General features: G+C 49.4%; 1 protein-coding gene and 1 long non-coding RNA gene across 2 annotated transcripts in view; one reads left to right on the top strand and one right to left on the bottom strand.

Annotated features, from left to right (window-relative positions):
• Positions 1-11,717, bottom strand: part of LOC143843975 (uncharacterized) — a 38,490-nt gene extending 26,773 nt beyond the window's left edge. The window contains exon 1 of the long non-coding RNA XR_013233769.1: positions 11,572-11,717. This is a non-coding gene — a long non-coding RNA (uncharacterized LOC143843975). The remainder of the gene's footprint in view (positions 1-11,571) is intronic.
• Positions 1-17,814, top strand: part of RASGEF1A (RasGEF domain family member 1A) — a 308,494-nt gene that overhangs the window by 232,862 nt on the left and 57,818 nt on the right. The gene's annotated exons all lie outside the window — the stretch shown is intronic.

Below are 17,814 nucleotides of genomic sequence, written 5' to 3' on the forward strand. Positions count from 1 at the left end.
GGATGCTGCCATGGCAACCAAAAGATAGCCTCTAAGCCTGCCAACTCTAGCATGGGAAATTCTTGGAGAAGTGGGGCTGGCACTTGTAGTGGGCAGAGTGGGGAGGGCACTTGACGGGACTGTGATCGCATAGAGATCACCCCCTGAAGCTGCCTTTCCACCAAGGGAAACTCTAGCCCCAGAGGACAGCTGCAATTCCTGGAGAATGCCAGGCCCTACCTGGAGGTTGGTAACCCTAGGAACAGCAGAACATCAAAGCCAGAATGGGGGAAGGGAAACGAGCAGTGGGGCAAAGCAGAAGGGGGCAGGCAGGACTGGAATTCTCCTTCCCCTGTGATTCAAACTGTGCTCCCGGAAATAACTAGGTGTATCGATGACAAGATGGCAGACAAATCGTTTTGAAAGTCAGTTTGCTCTCTGCCCCCAAACTCGCCAGTTCAGCTTCACCAAGAGTGACAGGCCTGATTGACTGGGCCAGCAAGTCTTGCCAATAGAGTTCACATTCCTTAGCATCTGCCTCCGAGGATGATGTCACTTCTGGGTGACACTTGAGGATGCCTCTCCTAATCTGTATAGATTTTATGACAAAGACTAAGTCAGATTCCTAGAGTGTCACTCAGCAATGTCATCTCCTGCTCCTCACTTCCTTGGCGAATTAGCCCAATCTTATCCAATTTCATAAGCTAAAGTCAGCCCCAAAGCGTAATTCCTTCTCTGACCTGGATAACCCAGGGATGCCCGACCCCATCATATCTTGGAAGCTAAGTGGGGCTGACCCTTGCTATTATTTGGCTGGGAGAACTCCAAGGTTTAGATGGACTTCATCTACGTACCACTAGGGGTCACCGTGACATGGAGGCAGGCAATGGCAGACCTCCTCTGGCCATCTCTTGACAGCATTTCAGTGGGAGACCACCAAGGGTTGCTGCACAGAGGAAGGCCCTGGCAGAGGACCTCCGAATGTCTCTTGCCCTGAAAGTCTTACAGGGCCACCATAAATCCATTGTGCCTTGATAGCCCCTTTTACACATCCCTGTGCACACACACAAAGGTGAACAGGAGGCCTGTCTGCCTCCCAGCCCACCCCCCACCAATCCTCTACAATACTGAAGGTTCCCACAGGAGAGGTCTAGAAGGAATATGTGATCAGTGTTAGCTAGTGTGGTGTAGTGGTTAACGAGCAGCAGACGGGTACCCAAGGAATCAGGTTTGATCCCTCACTCCTCCTCCACATGCAGCCAACTTTGTGGCCTTGGACTAGTTATAGTTCTCTCAGGGGTCTCTTAGCCCCACCTACTGCACAGGGTGTCTGTTGTGGGGAGAGGAAGTGAAAAGTGTTTGTCCCACTTCGAGACTCCTTTGGGTAGAGAAAAGCCAGGTATAAAAGAACAGCTCTGCTCTTCTTCAAAGGGTCTCTTGAATGCAGGAAGCCAGAAATCTGGTGGTCTAGGGAGCAGAGTTTTGGACTTGGAAGACCTTGGTTTAAATCCGGCCAGGGCCTTGAAGTTCATCGGGTAGCCTTGCTTACTTAACAGAGTTGTTGTGGGGATAAAAATAGAAGAATCTCAAATCCTCTATTTCATTAAAGTTTCATCCATGTTTCATGAAAGACTGGGGTTTCTTGATTGCCCTGGAAAGGTTTCCCGAATGGGAGGGAGTTACTTTTTATGTATTTTTTAAAATTTAAACACATATTGGCTGATATGACCATATATGATCATGTCAATCCGCCCACCCCTCCCAAAATGGCCAAGGATGGCCTGGATGGGGTGGGAAGGGAAAGGGAGGGGGCCCGGGTGGGTGGGTCGACAGCTATGCTTCCCAACCCTATTCTGCATGATCACACCACTTCTGGGGGTTCTCGTAGCTTAAAGACTGTTTCAGGGGATTCTCAACAGCAAATAAAGTTGAGTAGAAAGACTCATAAAGTAACTCAGAAAATATATACCAATTTTGGCCCACTGCATTGAATCAAACAGGGCAATGGCCAACCAATGTTCATGGCAAAAGAAATGAATACATCTCTCTGGAGGCATCACTTTTACAGCATCCCAGCACTGACCATGCAAAGGGGTCCATACTAATACCATGAAAATGAATAGGGTCATTTCCTCTGCTTTTGCCAATCCTGAATTTCACTTGATGGTGGATGCAGAGCCCTCAACAGCACAATCCCATTACGGAAACCACTCTTGGGAGGGTGGGGGTAGGATTAGCAATGCTTCAAAATACACAAAGCCCAACAAAACTAACCGGATGGTCCTTCATGTGTGGACAGAAGAGGCCAATTATTGCTAATTCTGATTTTAGACCCACATCAGAGCTGTTGATGAATAATGGATTAGGTGTTTGGCAGAAACATCAGCGCCAAGATGAATATGGAGGAAAGAAGGTTGGAGGGTGGGGTTGTGTTTTGGACACGGGAGAGAGGGAATTTGTTTAATATGTGCACACAAATTGTGTTCCCCATTCTCTTGATATTGCAAACATGAGCTTAATTAACAAGCGACGTGTTACAATGCAGATCCGCAATTGACACAAAATGACTTTCCAGTTTATTGACGGCGCCACGTGTGTGTGTGAACGTGCTGCCCATTAGCTTCCAGCTTTGGACAACTCCTAGGCATTAAAGACCTCCAAAACATCCTCTTGTTAAAAGCCTTCCAGCATGGGGTCCTGGCTGAGAGCAGCGGACTCTAATCTGGTGAATTGGGCTTCACTACTCACTCCTCCACAAGAGGCCAGCTTGGCAACCTCAGGACAGTCACAATTCCTTCAGAGCTCTCTCATCCACACCTACCTCACAGAGGGTCTGTTGTGAGGGAAGGAAGGGTAGGTGATTGTAAGCTGCTTAAAAGTGGTACAAGACCCCAACTTTCTTCTTCTTCTTCTTCTTCTTCTTCTTCTTCTTCTTCTTCTTCTTCTTCTTCTTCTTCTTCTTCTTCTTCTTTCTTCCTGTCTTGCAAATCGAGGGCTAAAATTCTTTGACTGAAGTCAATCTGTCTCATGTTGGGTCCTCTTCCTCTTTTTCTGCTGCCTTCAGCTTTTCTTACCTTCATTGTCTTTTCCAGTGAGTCATCTTCTCATCATGTGGCCAAAATACGATGGCCTCAATTTTAGCCTCTAGGGTGAGTTCAAACTTGATTAGAACTAGAACCTCCTGATTTGTCTCTTAGCTGGTTCACAGGCAACTTCCACACAGAGGGTCAAATTGCATGATGCCTCCTACCTGCAATAGCAGGGTATTAAATCACGCTATTTCTCCCCTCCAGACTTTAAAGCCTTCCTGTCAGGGCGTCTCACCTTTTCCCCTTCTCACATGCTGCACAAAAAGCAAAAGGGAGAGCAATGTGCTCTTTCACGCACTCCTCCTCGGCCTGTCAATCAGTGGGGCCAACCAATGAGAGGTTTGTTGGTCTAGCTTTTTGTAAAAAAAATTGAAACTTACGCATGGCAATGCATATTCGTTGCTATGCCTATGCATTGCCACGTAAGAGGAAGCCCCCTGCAAAACCCCAACCAGGGCCAGCCAGCTGAGGGCACGGCAAGAGAGGCAGATCCCCCCCCCCGTGTCAGTTCAACCTCCATTAAGTCTCTCTGCAGTGGTTTTTTACTAAGTGCCTCCTTCCCTTCCTCCTCTCAGTTGTCAGACCCCCTTTGGGTGTGATCTGTCAACCAGTTCTCAATCCACCTAACAGTAATAGGATTCATACCTCTGTTTCTTCGCTCTGTTTTTCTCTCCCTGCTCTCTCATACCAAACATGAGCCAGTCTGTATGGCTTTCACATCAACTGTGATGGTAGTGATATGTCATGGGATTTTGAGTTTAACTCCCTGGTCTTGGGAGGAGAGAGTTGTCAGCGCAGCAATTCACTTGCAGGAACGTTTCACACTTGTATGGAGACAGATGGGGCCAGCAGCAAACGGCGGGGTGGGAGCCATTGATCACTGACAGACAGTTTTATTTCTCCTATGTTTTTGTGAACTACAACTGAATTCGAGGGGACTGATTGGCTGTTTTGGCAAAGATTTATCCTATGGCTGCATTTGGATGTGTGACACAGTTTACTAACAGAAGTAATTTTTGCTTATATATTCCCACTGTCATGATGGTAGTTCACAGTCTGAGGAAGAGTGCTTGCACTCGAAAGCTCACACCTTGAATGGATCTTTGTGTTAAAGATGGGATAGCCTATCCCTTCCCTTGGGGTAATAGCCCAGCTCTCAACAGCACACGTATTTATATTGGGAAAGCTCAAGCTGAGCTTAATAAATAAATATAAATGATAAATTAACTACGAGGTGTTCAGTCACACTGTTTTGCTGACATGCTTATGAAAAGCTGTTAGCAATGGGACAGCCTGAGACATTCCGCACCGGGATCCATGTTGCAAATTGTTTGCGGGATGAAAAATCGCCATTTTAAATAGTGGAATTTGTCGTTATGCATACCTGCCTTTGTAGTGGAATCCAGTTGCGTTTCTATTGTTTCCCACAGGGTTCCAGTCTCGGTAAAAATCGCTAGCCAGGAAGCGATATTGCTGAGCTGTGTCCCGCCCCTGGCCGTCAAGCAGCCAATGGGCGGCCGTTATCATGCTCCCAAACAGCCCCTTTCCCTTTAAGGAAGGTTTAAAAAAAACACACACACACACGTTGCAACAAATATGCGTTGATTCGTTGCAACGGAGAGACCCATCCAGCTAGCAGGTGGTGTTTGAGCTGCAGTTTCATCGTTGCCACGCTCCCCCCGAGTGAAACCCCCCCTCACGGGTGCGATTTTCGGCCGAAAACAGTGTGAAAAATAAAGGGAAAATAAACCAGCAAACGGGCCTCTGTGTTGCTTGTGCTTGGTGACTTTAAACAGAGGGACTGCAGCCGGGGAAGCCTCGCTGCGTAAACGAAGGCTTGCCGGTGCATTGATTTCCGCTCGCTCGGAGAAAAAAAAATGGCGATCGCTTCGCCGGAAGATCAGAGGAGAGAGCGAGGGGGAGGGACTTTGCAGAAACCGCAACAATGGTAATGCACAGAACTTTTCCGCTAGTGTTGCAGATTGGTTGCAGGAGTGTAGCGCTTTCCAGAGGGTGAATCCACTTTTTGGGATTTCCCTGAAAGCGCTACAATGAAGCGCTTTTTGCGGATCGGTTTCAGGAGTGTTGCAGATTGTCAACGACGTTGTGCATAACGGCAAAACTGTAGCGATTTCAATTAGTAACCATTGTGCTATTTTGGACGAATGCGGAACGGCACCCTGTCTCTTCCCTTGGGTCAATATCAAAACACTCACCAGATGCAGGATAGTCCACCACCTTCAGTTTCTTCAAAGTGAATGATGAATACACATACACAGCACACGTCTTTATAACTAAGAAAGCTGAAGCTGAGTTTAATAAACAGTTAAATGTAGATTTCTTCAAGTGGACTTTGCCACAATCAAAGCCATCACCCCAGGAGAGAGGCAGAGAGGAAGAAGAAGAAGGAGGAGGACAGTTCAACTGGACCCACCCACAGAGGGGAGGGGCTGATTCCGAGCAGAGCTCTCAGACCCCCCCCCCCCCATCCTGCAATCAGAAAGACTCCAGTGGGGCTCCAGAGATTTCCCAACACTTTGTTGGTCTTAAAGGTGCTACTGGACTCTGATATTCCTGACTGAGCAGGAATATCAGGGCTCTCTCAGCCTCACCCACCCCACAGGGTGTCTGTTGTGGGGAGAGGTAAGGGAAGGCGACTGTAAGCCGCTTTGAGCCTCCTTCAGGTAGGGAAAAGTGGCATATAAGAACAAACTCTTCTTCTTCTTCTTCTTCTTCTTGGGGGCCCCAAGCAGTGTTTAGGGAACGGTTATATCCAGGCTGCTATTTAAAGTCATCAGAGCAAAGGCAGAGGAGAAAGCTAGATGTAGTTGGTTTGAGGATAGGGTTGGCATCTCTAAGTGGGGAAAGACCAGAAGATTGGAGGGGGGGGGTTATAATTCCATAGAGCCCACCCTCCAAAGCTGCCATTTTCTCTGAGGGATCTGATCTTAGTTGACTGGAGATACATTGTGATGGGCAGAATATCGGCATCACGTGGAAGATGTAAGTCCTGCTCCCATGCAGGCAGTAGAAGATGTGTATTTGCCTTTAGATGCAGTTCAGCATTGACGATGTCGCTGTTGTTTAATACTGATCAGGGTTTTGACTCAGACCTAAGAGCCTGAGCAAACATTACAGCAGTGGTCACCAACCCCGATCCGGGGACCGGTCCCTGTCCGTAGATCGGTTGGTACCGGGCCGCGGCTCCTCCATGTCCTCCTCCCTGGCTGCTGCCCTGGGGGCTGCTCTGCCACTCTGCCGCCGGCTCACCTTTGGTGCTCTCCAGCGATTGCCATGGCTGGGCCCCCCCTCAGTGTGGCACTGGGCAGCTGCTACTGGCAGCACCCCCCAGTGGGTGGCGGGAAGTCAGGGGTGCCGGCGGGAAAGCAAGTGGAGCAGGGGCTCAGGCAGCAACGGCAACATCCCTCGGCAAAAGACTACCCCCCCCTCGGGCCTCAGTAAAATTGTCAAGCGTTGACCGGTCCCTGGTGACAAAAAGTTTGGGGACCACTGCATTAGAGAACGGCTCAGTTGGAGACATCACATTAACCACAGACCTCAACAAACTGTGGGTGGTGTGAACTGTTGGAATGCAGGCCATTCCACCAACCGTGGCTAAGGTCCATCAAAACACGGCCTGAAACCAGGATTTGAAATGGGCGTGTTAACCAGAGATAGTCAACTACCTTTATGTAGTTCAGAAGAAGAACAGTTTATATATATATATAGAGAGAGAGAGAGCAATATATATATATTGCAAATCCCTTTCCCTCCCTCTCCCCACAACAGGCACCCTGCGAGGCAGGTGGGACTGAAAGAACTCTGAGAGAACTCATGTAAGCCGCTTTGAGCCTCCTTTGGGTAGAGCATATAAGAACCAACTCTTCTTCTTCTTCTTCTTCAGTAATATCAGGGCTCTCTCAGCCTCCCCTCCCTCACAGGGTCTCTGCTGTAGGGAGAGGAAAGGGAAGGCGAATGTAAGCCGCTTTGAGCCTCCTTTGGGGAGAGAAAAGTGGCATATAAGAACCAACTCTTCTTCTTCTTCTTCATCATCATCGCAAAAAATAGCGTTATGCCAGCTGAATGGAGTAGCAGTAAGCATTATCACACCTCCTGGCCACTCTGCCCCTTCTTGCCATCTCGCTTTAGTCTGCTGCCTTTTCGCCCTTTTTACCCCCCACAAGCGCTGCTGGAAATGGCAGAAGAGATCAACGCAGTTTATCCATGACTCTCTTCCTCCTGTCAATCAAGCCAGGCAGCCAAGCCCTTTCCTCCTTTGGTGATGCCCGCCAATTTAAAAAAAATTAATATTGTCTCCATTTAAACACCTGTTCATCTGATCAGAGCCAGGGAGTCCAGCAACTCTAGGCTGCATCGAGTCAGATTCCCATGCAGAAAAGCAGTGTATTCTGAAAGCATTTTCATCGGGGACTGGAGGAGTGACATACAAATTACAGAGCCCAAAACATATGGGGAGAGCAAGCCCCCTCCTTAAACCCCCTCTGATGTGAATCGGGTAGATTATAGCTAGTGGTCACATTCCAAGCTCTTGTGGGATCGAGCATCTCCAAGCAGTTGCTACGACAGGGAAAGGACCCTGGCATCCGATCTCATTTGGGCTGGCGGAACCATGCATGTTTTCGCAAAGAGGGCAACGGCACAGAACAGGAAGGGGTTCTGATTACTGGCAGCAGCTGAAAGGATGCATCTGGCGAAGGTTTCCTTCAGCTTCTTATCTGAGCCTTGGGGCCTCCCGAGCCCGGCTCAATCTTGCACTTCCACCTGCCATTATCAGCGTCGGCCATCCCGTAGGAAGGCTTCCTGCAGAGACTGGTGATGGCTGTTGGGAAATACACAACCCACTGGGCTTCCGTGACAAGGCCGGAGGGTGTGTCTGAGCCTCAGTCCCTGTGCAGAGGTGAAGGAAGGGGCCAGCTCTTGGTCAGCTGTCACACTACAAGGGAAACTCAGGGGGGTCGCCAGGTTGGCCTGAAGCAGCAGAACTAAGTTTGAGTCCAGCGGCACCTCGAGGTCCAGCAAAGTCTTATTCTGGGGATAAGCTTTCGTGTGGATGTGGATACTCTGAAACAAGGCTTCCTCAAGCCTTCCATATAGACAGAGCAGGCTTCTTCAACCAGGTACACAGCGGGTGGGGATGGGGGGTCCACAGCACTGCTTCCCAACCATATTCTGCAAGATTGCGCCACTTCTGGGGTTTCTCAAAGCCTGAAGAAGGTTTCAGGGGGGGGGGGAGTTGATAAAGTCTGAGGTAGCGTGGAGGGCTAGAGTGAAGATGCATAAGTAACTGGGCAGTACGTCTAGCTAAGAATGGATTGAAGCCATCGGAAAGGCCAGTTACTTCTGCATCTTGACTCTAACTAGCCCTTCCTGGCAACTAAACTCCCCTGTACCGATATTCATGGCTTGGGAATTCCCATTTAATGGGATCTGACGAAGTGTTCCTGCCCACAAAAGCTTATTCCCAGAATGAAACTTCGTTGGCCACAAAGGTGCCCTCTGGACTTACTCTTCGTCCTGCAGCTTCAGACCAACATGGCGATCTACCTGGAAGTTGTGTTCTGTTTTACTTGCACCTGAAGGAGTGTGCATGCCCACCAAAACGTATGCCCAGAACTGAACTTTGTTAGCCTTAAAGGGGCCATTGGACTCAAACTGAAATTCTAACAGAGGCAATGCCAAACGACCCAAGAGCCATGGGGACACAAAAGAAAGCTCCCCCCCCCAAACACTAACTTAGCCCAGCCAAAGCAGGGTCTCAGGGTCCCCAGGTGGAAACGGGCTAGCAGCTGGGGCTTGGGGATGAGATCGGGAGCTGATGTGCTGACATCACACAGAAATGACACCCCGGTTTGGGAACAAAACTCTATCATAGAGTTTGCCCAAAAACCAGAGCAGGCACTGCACCTCACGGCTGCCCCCTGCCCCCCAAAAAACTCACAAAGTTGGCATTCAGGGCTCTGCCCCAAACACCACCTGCCAGTCCACTTGTAGACTTTGGCTCTGAAAGTTCCAGGCGTGGGAGAGTGGGTATGCACGATGGTGGTGGGCAGTGACTGTGACAAAGCCACAAATGTCACGCCACAAGTTTTGTGGAGGGGGGATTGGTTTGGTATTGCCCCCCTTTATCAAACCCCTGAAGCAGGGCTGGAGGTGCCAAAGCGGGGGTTCCCCCAGCCCCAGCGGGGGAGTTGGTGTCTGTCGTAAGAAGCAGCTTTACTGATGGTATCGCTGTCTGGTTCGGTCTGGGCACCGAGGACAAACCGCCTTCCCCAACCCTGGAAGAGATTTTTCTGCCGTCCGGGACCGTGGAATGACTCAGAACGGAACCTTGTCTTGGAAACTTTTGCGGGCTGAAACTGTTGTGCTAATAAACACAAGGCTCACGCTGCAAGCTGCTTCTGTTCTCTCCCCTTATTCCTTGTGCCACTGCTGTTCTCCAGAATCATGTCACGGAATCAACTGGTGTCCGGCTTCTTGTGGTGTAGGCAGGTCCCCCTAATCATTTTGATATGCTGATGTTCGTGGTTTCTTGTGGTTCTTGGAAAGCTTTTGAAAATTGCGTTGTCGAGGAAGAGGAAGTGCGTAAATGTTTTTAAAACCCCGCTTCTAAAGAATAGGACTATTAGAATAGGACTGTCCTTTCTCCTGATTTTCCAATATGTTTGCATCAAGGCGTATGCCAGGGGGTGATTCTGTGTCTTATTGTTAAGGTTGGCAAGCTCCCAGGGCTCCTGGTGAACTCTTGGTATTACAATTCATCTCCAGAGGACCAAGCTCAGTTCCCCTGGAGAAAAGGGCTGCTTTGGAGGGTGGACTCCGGGGTACTCGGCTGAGGTCACTTCTCTCCCCTCCCCAAGCCCACCATTCCCAAGCTCCACTCCCAAAATCCCCAGGGAGTTCCCAACCTAGAGCTGCCAAGTCTCCTTATCGGGTAAAGGTAAAGGTATCCCCTGTGCAAGCACCGAGTCATGTCTGACCCTTGGGGTGACCCTCCAGTGTTTTCATGGCAGACTCAATACGGGGTGGTTTTCCAGTGCCTTCCCCAGTCATTACTGTTTACCCCCCAGCAAGCTGGATACTCATTTTACCGACCTCAGAAGGATGGAAAGCTGAGTCAACCTTGAGCCGGCTGCTGGGATCGAACTCCCAGCCTCATGGTCAGTGCTTTCAAACTGCATTTCTGCTGCCTTACCACTCTGTGCCACAAGAGGCTCATTCCTTATCAGGTAGGAGACGATAAAAAGAAGTAGGGCAGAGAAGGGAAACCCGGTGGTGATGATTTGGAGGCTGCTCCTGTGTCTCTATGAGGGTTGGCAGGTCCTTGGCCAGGTTGAGAAAGTCCACAAAGTCTCCAAATTTCTCCCAACTCAGAGCTGGGGAACCTATTGTAGCCTGGAGATCAGTTATAATTCTGGGAGATCTCCAGGCCCCACCTTGAGACTGGCAAGCCTCATTGTACGTAACTTAGTAGCAAGCCAGGAGCCTCACATACTATATGGATTTACGTAAGCCTAGGCATTTGCCGGAGGCCTCGGGCCTAACCAGCTGCTGCTATTAGTCTGAAATTTCCGAAAGGCCACGAAAGGTCACCTCTTAAAGTGCATCGGATTAGCCTTTGACGAATTCCTTCCTGCCCTGTCACTCGAAGTACTTCTTTGGTTGGGAACGCCTTCCTGGCCAGTTCCAGGGCCCCACCCTTCCCAAGGACACCACGATCCAAAGCCCTTTCGTCAATCCAAGCCCGAGCTGAGTAAGCTTGTTGATTACTTTTCCAAAGATACTTTCGTGTGCTCCACAGTCGCAAGGCCCGACACAGAGCTGAGGGGCATTGGTTCTCAGGGTCCCCAGCTCCGGGTTGAGAAACACCTGGAGACTTTGGGGATGGAGCTGAGGATGGGAGGGATTTGGGAGGAGGAGGGAACTCAGTGGAGCAGGGGTAGTCAAACTGCGGCCCTCCAGATGTCCATGGACTACAATTCCCAGAAGCCCCTGCCAGCATTCGCTGGCAGGGGCTTCTGGGAATTGTAGTCCATGGACATCTGGAGGGCCGCAGTTTGACTACCCCTGAGTATAACGCTCAGAAGTCCCCCCCCCTCCCAAGCAGCCCTTTTCTCCAGGGGAACTGATCTCTGTAGTCTGGAGATTAGCTATAATGCTGTAGAGTCCCCCCTCCCAAGCAGCCATTTCCTCCAGGGGGATGGATCTCTGTCACCTGGAGTGAACTGTAAAACCAGGGGATCCCCACGTCCCACCTGGGGAATCACACCACAATGGGAACAGAGATCTGACAAAAAAACCTGAAGGCTGTAGTTTGCATCATTGTGTCTCAACTTGCAACATCCAACACTTACAAATCAGATATTCTATGATTCATTGTCTGTCCCTGAAGCCACGCTATTAAAGACATTTTCCAACAAAAGATACACACAACTGCCAAATTATTTTGCTCCACCCCAAAAATATTAAATTAACCCGTTTTTACCTTCTGGAATGCTGACCGGTCTGCAAAGAGGCACTGGGATAAGCCATGCGTGTTTGACGCTGAAGGTTGCCCTTCGCAGGTATTTCCTTCAAACTGACACCAGTCGTATTTTAGGCTCCGCTTCCACTTCAGCCCCATTGCAAAATTTCTGATGGCGAACCTGATTGGAGCAGAAAAGAAAGCAAAACTCCACAACTATTCTCGTTATCGTTATTCCTAGTTTAAATTACAGCAGAAGCCTCCCAAGACCAGAAGACCTCGTTTCTCCCTCAAAAAGATGAGGCTTGGGGCATATTTGACAGAATGGCAGCCAGTTCCACATGACATTCCTAAGAGGTCTCAAGGTTTCACTGGGAAAAGCAGACAAACATCCCCCCAATCTCTCCCCGCCAAGGGAAAGAGACATGATTATTTATTTCTTAATATTTTACTTCATTGATACCCTACCGAATTCCTCAGCAGCTTCCATCCTTCTCCCCTCCCTTCATTTTATCTGCACAACAGCCCTGTGAGGTAGGTTAAGTTGATAATGTGACTGGCCCAAGGCAACTACTCCTTTTGCATAAGGCAGGGGCGGCCAAACAGTGGCTCTTCAGATGTCCATGGACTACAATTCCCATGAGCCCCTGCCAGCGGCAGTTTGCTACCCCGGCAGAGGGTAATGCTCAAATGCCACGAATAGGCCTGCATCGTCCCAGCATTCCACTTTGGACTGAAACCCATGCCAAAATGCACCCTACGAACCCTACGACAGTGGTCCCCAACCTTTTTCCGGCTGGGGACCGGTGGGGCAACTGCCCTGCCCGCAGCAGTGTGCATGCGCAGCACGCATGCGCAGCAACCCGCGCATGCGCCATGCATGGCACTTTCGTGCATGCGCACATGTGCAAAAGTGCCGCGCATGTGTGCTTCCGGCCACGCATGGCACATGTGCACATGCACAGCCAGCCGCGCATGCGCGATGCGCAGCGCGGCCCTGATTCCCTCTCCCCCCTTCCCGCAGTAAGAAGTTTCCCGGTCCGCAAGCTTGCAGCCCGGGGAAGGTTTTTACTGCGGGGGGGGGCGGGGAGAGGGAACCGCGGCCCGGCGCCCTGGCCTTTGCGGCCTGGCACCGGGCCGCGGACCGCAGGTTGGGGACCACTGCCCTACGACACGTCTGTAAGTTGGAGGGATAGAAATTAGCATGAGAAGGCATCGAACAGCAAAAAGTTTGAATGCCACTTTGCTAGGGGTAATATGTTTGGCAACTCTAGGGTGGTAAATTCTTGGAGGTTTGGGGGCTGGAGCCTGCGGAGGGTGGGGTTTAGGAAAGGCGGGCCTTCGGTAGCGTCTAAATGCCACGGAGTCCACCCTCCAAAGCAGCCATTTTCTCTAGGGGAACCGGTCCTTGTCATCTGGAGAGGAGCTGCAATTCCAGGGGATCACTAGACCCCATCCCTCGGGAGCGAGGTGTCTGCAGCAGGGTCCCTGTAGGACAACGACAAGAGCCAGGTCACATGTGCCCCAGTTGGCAGCCGGACAACTGCAGCCCGTGTGGTTCGCTGTGCAGTTCCTACGGTGATGAAAGGAGCCACAGGTTTCTGCCCCACAGCTCTCTCTACCACTCCCTCCGCAAGCGGCTAAGCCTTAGGATACCTTTGCCTCACCTGCCCGCAAAGCGTGCTGAGGCTGAACATTCCAAGCATGCCTCCCTTTCTGGACACGCTCAGCGGTCTGTTGCATAAGCAGAACAGGCAAGGCCTCATGTCACCTCCTCCGCTGTTTTGTTTCCTGATCGCGACGTTCCAAAGTTTAGCAAGGCGCTGGAGTGTTCAAGATGTACAGACGAGAGAACCCAGAGATCTGTGGCGGTAGCAGGGACTGGTGCCCTCAGCTGTTCTGCCTTCTGTTCTCTACAGGGAAGCTGCCTTATGCTGAATCAGTCCTTCAAGTTCAGGACTGCCTACCCAGACAGTACCCTGGTTCCCTTTCCCCTCTGACCAGTCCTAGCAGAATCCCTTTCTCCACTGAGTTGGATCGCACAATATGGCCAAAGTAAGTGAGCCGGAATTTCATGATTCTGCCTTCCAGGGTTGGATCAGGCTTTATGCGCTGTAGTGGTTCCTTGTTTGTGACTTTTGCTGTCCATGGAACCCACAGAAGCCTTCTCCAACACCAGAGTTCAAACGGATCAATTATCTTCTTGTCCGATTGTTTCAATGTCCAGCTGTCAGCAGCCAGATCCTTGCACAGCTGAGGGTGGTGGTGCAGGATCGGGGATCGTGGCAACAGCTGCGCCATAGGATCGCCAAGAGTTGGACATGACTGAATGGTGGACAATAACAACAACAATTCAGACAGGCAGACGCACTCCAGGGTCTCAGGCAGAGAGGTCTTTCACATCACCTACTGTCTGGCCCCTTTTAACTGGAAATGCCAGGGATTGAACCTGGGCCCTTCTGCATGCAAGGCAGTGGCTCTTCCACTGAGCCCCAGCCCCTCCCATGAATCTGCTTTAGATCAGACCACTGGTCCACTCTGATTCTGGATCAGAAGTGGGCAGGATTTGGGGGCAAGGAGGGACTTCAGTGCTGTAGAACAGGGGTATTCAACCTGTGGTTCTCCAGATGTTCATGGACGTCTGGAGGACCACAGGTTGACTACCTCTGTTGTAGAATACTATGGAGTCCACCCTCCCAAGCAGCCATTTTCTCCAGGGGATCTGATCTCTTTAGTCTGGAGATGAGCTTCGATTCCAAGGGATACCCAGGTCTCACCTGGGAACTGGGATCCCTATCCCTTTTTCCTGGCCTCACTCCTACCCAACCCGGAGGGGCGTTGGCTCACTGGCAGAGGACCCACTTGGCATGCAGAAGGCCCCAGGTTCAATCCCCGGCACCTCCAGTTAAAAGGGATCATGCAGTGGCTGATGCAAAAGGCCACGCTCCCTGGAGAGCCGTGTCTGTGTAGACAAGAATACCTCTGAGGGCCAAAGTGTCTGATTCATGTGGTCATGGGTGTTTTCAAACCCATTCTTCTTTCCAAAGCAGCACTTAAAAGCACGCCCATGTGATATTTTCATGAACTCACGCTTTGCCAGACAAGCCTACCATGCTGACATGCCCTCCAATTACTAGAAGAACTTAATAAACGGATGTAAATGCCACATGTCAGAGCAACTCCCCCTTGTAATTAAAGCAGCAGCTTAGGTTGAAAGAATGTAGATTGCTGCTTTTGTAATTACGTGTTTCACTCCTGCGGAATTCAGGTATGCCATTTATAGGAGCACCTTCCAGTCAATCAATAGGAGCCCAGCCATCGCCCGTCTTTCAAGATTGTTCCATTCTGAAAACTATCCAGGTTCACCCTTTTCTAATTATTCCGAAACAAGCATGCGGAAACAGGAACGAAAACTGCTAAGCAGGAGAAAATGGGTAACCTCTCTTCCCAGTTTAGCGTGTGTGTTTGTCAAAGTGTCTGCTGTTTGATGCAGACCAGAGTCCAGTAGCACCTTACAGGCTAGCCCAATCGGTAGCAGGGTAAGAGCTTTTGTGAATTAGTGCTCACTTCTTCAGATAAAACTAGGATGCATGTCCTGGCAATTGGAAAGGGGAGTGACTGCAGGTGCCGGATGTCATTAACAAGTAAATAGCAATCGCAGGTTCCTGAGCTTCATTATCTATCACTATTCAGCAGTCTCTCATAAAGCAATTTCAAAGGGAGATTTAAAAGAGAGGTTGCTGAATTGCAACTGATAATGAGGCTCCAGACAATGCATCTTCCTGGACTGAATCAAGATGTCGGCTTCCTCTCTGATTACACATGCAATTCTCCATGCCTACTAAACCTCTGTATAGCACATCGAATCCAATCACTCCTGCTATTATTCACCTGCAGAGCTCAGCGTTATAAGCAGAATACTGGCTTTGGAGCAGAGAGCACCGAGTTCAAACCCTACTTCAGCCACAAAATTGACATTTAAGGGTGGCCATACAACCAAGCTTTCCTTCTCAGGGTTACTGTGAAGCCAGAAAGGTGCAGAGCCCCAGTGTTTTGCGACTTAGATCTCCTTGGAGAAAAGGCAGGAGAGTTGCAAGAATGACGCTGTACAAAACAAAGAGCATTGCGGGAAGGAATGGCCTTCGCTCTTATTTCCCTGCCAGTTGGCTTGAGAACAAGCCAAACAAAAAAACCAGCCCGGCGACTCCATTAGTCACATATTGTTGGATGCCCAACCATCGCTCTGGTTTTGCAGCTTCAGTTTTTAAAAAAACATTAAAAGGAGGGGGGAGAGGCAGACAAGGCACTACTGTTGCCAACATCCAGGGGGTGGCTGGAGAGAAAATGACAGCTTGAGAGGGCAGATGCTGACCACACATCTGTGATAAGCTCCCTGCCCTCCTTAAACATCTCCCGCTACAGTCCCCTTTTCTAGAATTGGGAGCCCTATTCAGTCCTTTCCATGGAGGTCATTAGGACACATCATGACTTGGGCAACTGGACAGCTCCAGATCAAGTTGGCCCAGCCCCGGCAGCCTGATCTCATCAGATCTCAGAAGCTGAGCAGGGTCGGCCCTGGTTGGGCCCCAGATGGGAAAGCACCAGAGAAGCCCAGGGTTGCTAGGCAGAGGCAGGCAAAAGAAAACCACCCCGCATCGCAAGAATCCTATCAGCTGCCCATCAGTCAGCTGTGACAATGGCAGGAAAAATTAGGTCAAAGTGAATCCAAAGCTCAGGGTTTTTAACAACATGTTTCTTTTTATATGATGGAAACTGTAATCAGCAGTCAGACAAACTTATAATTTGATTTTTATTTGGAGTATTATTTGTTTTATCTACCTGTCTCTGGTTCACCAATCAGCAAAATATGGCCTGAAACTTGAGGAGTCTTTCTTGGGAGTCAGCCTCATTGAATAAAATCAGACTTAGAGCAGACAAATTTAGGATAGCCTCACGGCACAATTCCAAGAGATCGTCACCCGAACAAAAATTATTATAACTTCGAAACTGATCAGCTTGCCAGTGTTATATTTCTAATGGCATCCATTCTTCCTAATTAATGTTAAGGAATGATTAAGGTTTAGAAATGGAAATTTTTCCCAGGGAAAAATAGAGCACCGAACATCGGTTTATGCTGCTGAATGGGGCTCAGATTTGGTTTACTTTTGCAATTATGTTTTTGCAGCGTTAATCATCTCTTTCTTTTGCGGGAAGTATTCTTGTGTTCTTTTTATTTAAGTGCTTAAAAATCATAATGTGCCTTGAAAAACTGGGTACATTAAAAATACATAAACATTTCTAGAAATGGCTCTGGAGAGAAACAATCTCAGGCGTAATACTCAGAGAAAGTTTATTACGAAGGCTTTTAAGATACAGAAGAAATGAGTTTTCAGGATGGACCACTTATAATTCTTCGAACTGGTGTAAGCAAACTCCCTAAAACTATTCCCAAATGAACTTGCAGAGGACTGGCACTGAACATATGTTAGTCACCATTAGGCCCCCTTGATTTCAGTGGAATTTAGCAATAATCAACTTCTAGAGGCGCATCCCATCTATACTATGAGAGGCAGCCACATGAATGATCTTCTGGCTATATCAACATGGTAACAAGCAGGAGAGTTGTGGGTTGGCATTCCATTTATCTACAGAAGCTGTTACATAACCATGGGGCTGCCACCAAAAAGGCCCTCTCTCATGCACCCACAGACGAGCTTCCGTGATCCATAGGACCGTCAGAAGAGCCGCTCCCTGTGATCTTCATTCCCTGGCGGGAATATATGGAAGACATTCCTTAAATAATGAGCAGAGCAATTCTTCCGTGAGCAGTGACTCAGGAAAGCTCCTGCCCTGCCACAGATTTCGTTTGTCTTACAGGTGCTCCAGGGCTCTTGCTCTTCTCTACCGCTACAGGCGGACAAACACGGCTACCCTAGCCGTGATCTGTCTTCAGTGCAGAGAGAAGGGGCAAGACGAGCAAGTAAAACAAAGAAGGAATGCCTGCTTTCAGCTGGGCATGATACGCATCTTATTATGAGAATAAGGAGATCCTTTCCTTCTGCCATGAAAGGCTACAGAGCAGCCTTTCTCATAAACCCTGTGGTTTCTTGAGAGCTCTGGCAGAGTTTCACAAATGGGGGAGAATTCATTTTAATATAGTCTTTAAATGTGTTAAACATGTATTGGGTGATATGGCCATAGATGGTCATGTTGATCCACCAGCACCCCTCCCCAAATGGCCACTGATGGGCGTGGAGGGGGTAG

The sequence above is a fragment of the Paroedura picta genome, chromosome 8 (assembly GCF_049243985.1).
Source record: "Paroedura picta isolate Pp20150507F chromosome 8, Ppicta_v3.0, whole genome shotgun sequence".
NCBI classification, from domain to species: Eukaryota; Metazoa; Chordata; class Lepidosauria; order Squamata; family Gekkonidae; genus Paroedura; species Paroedura picta.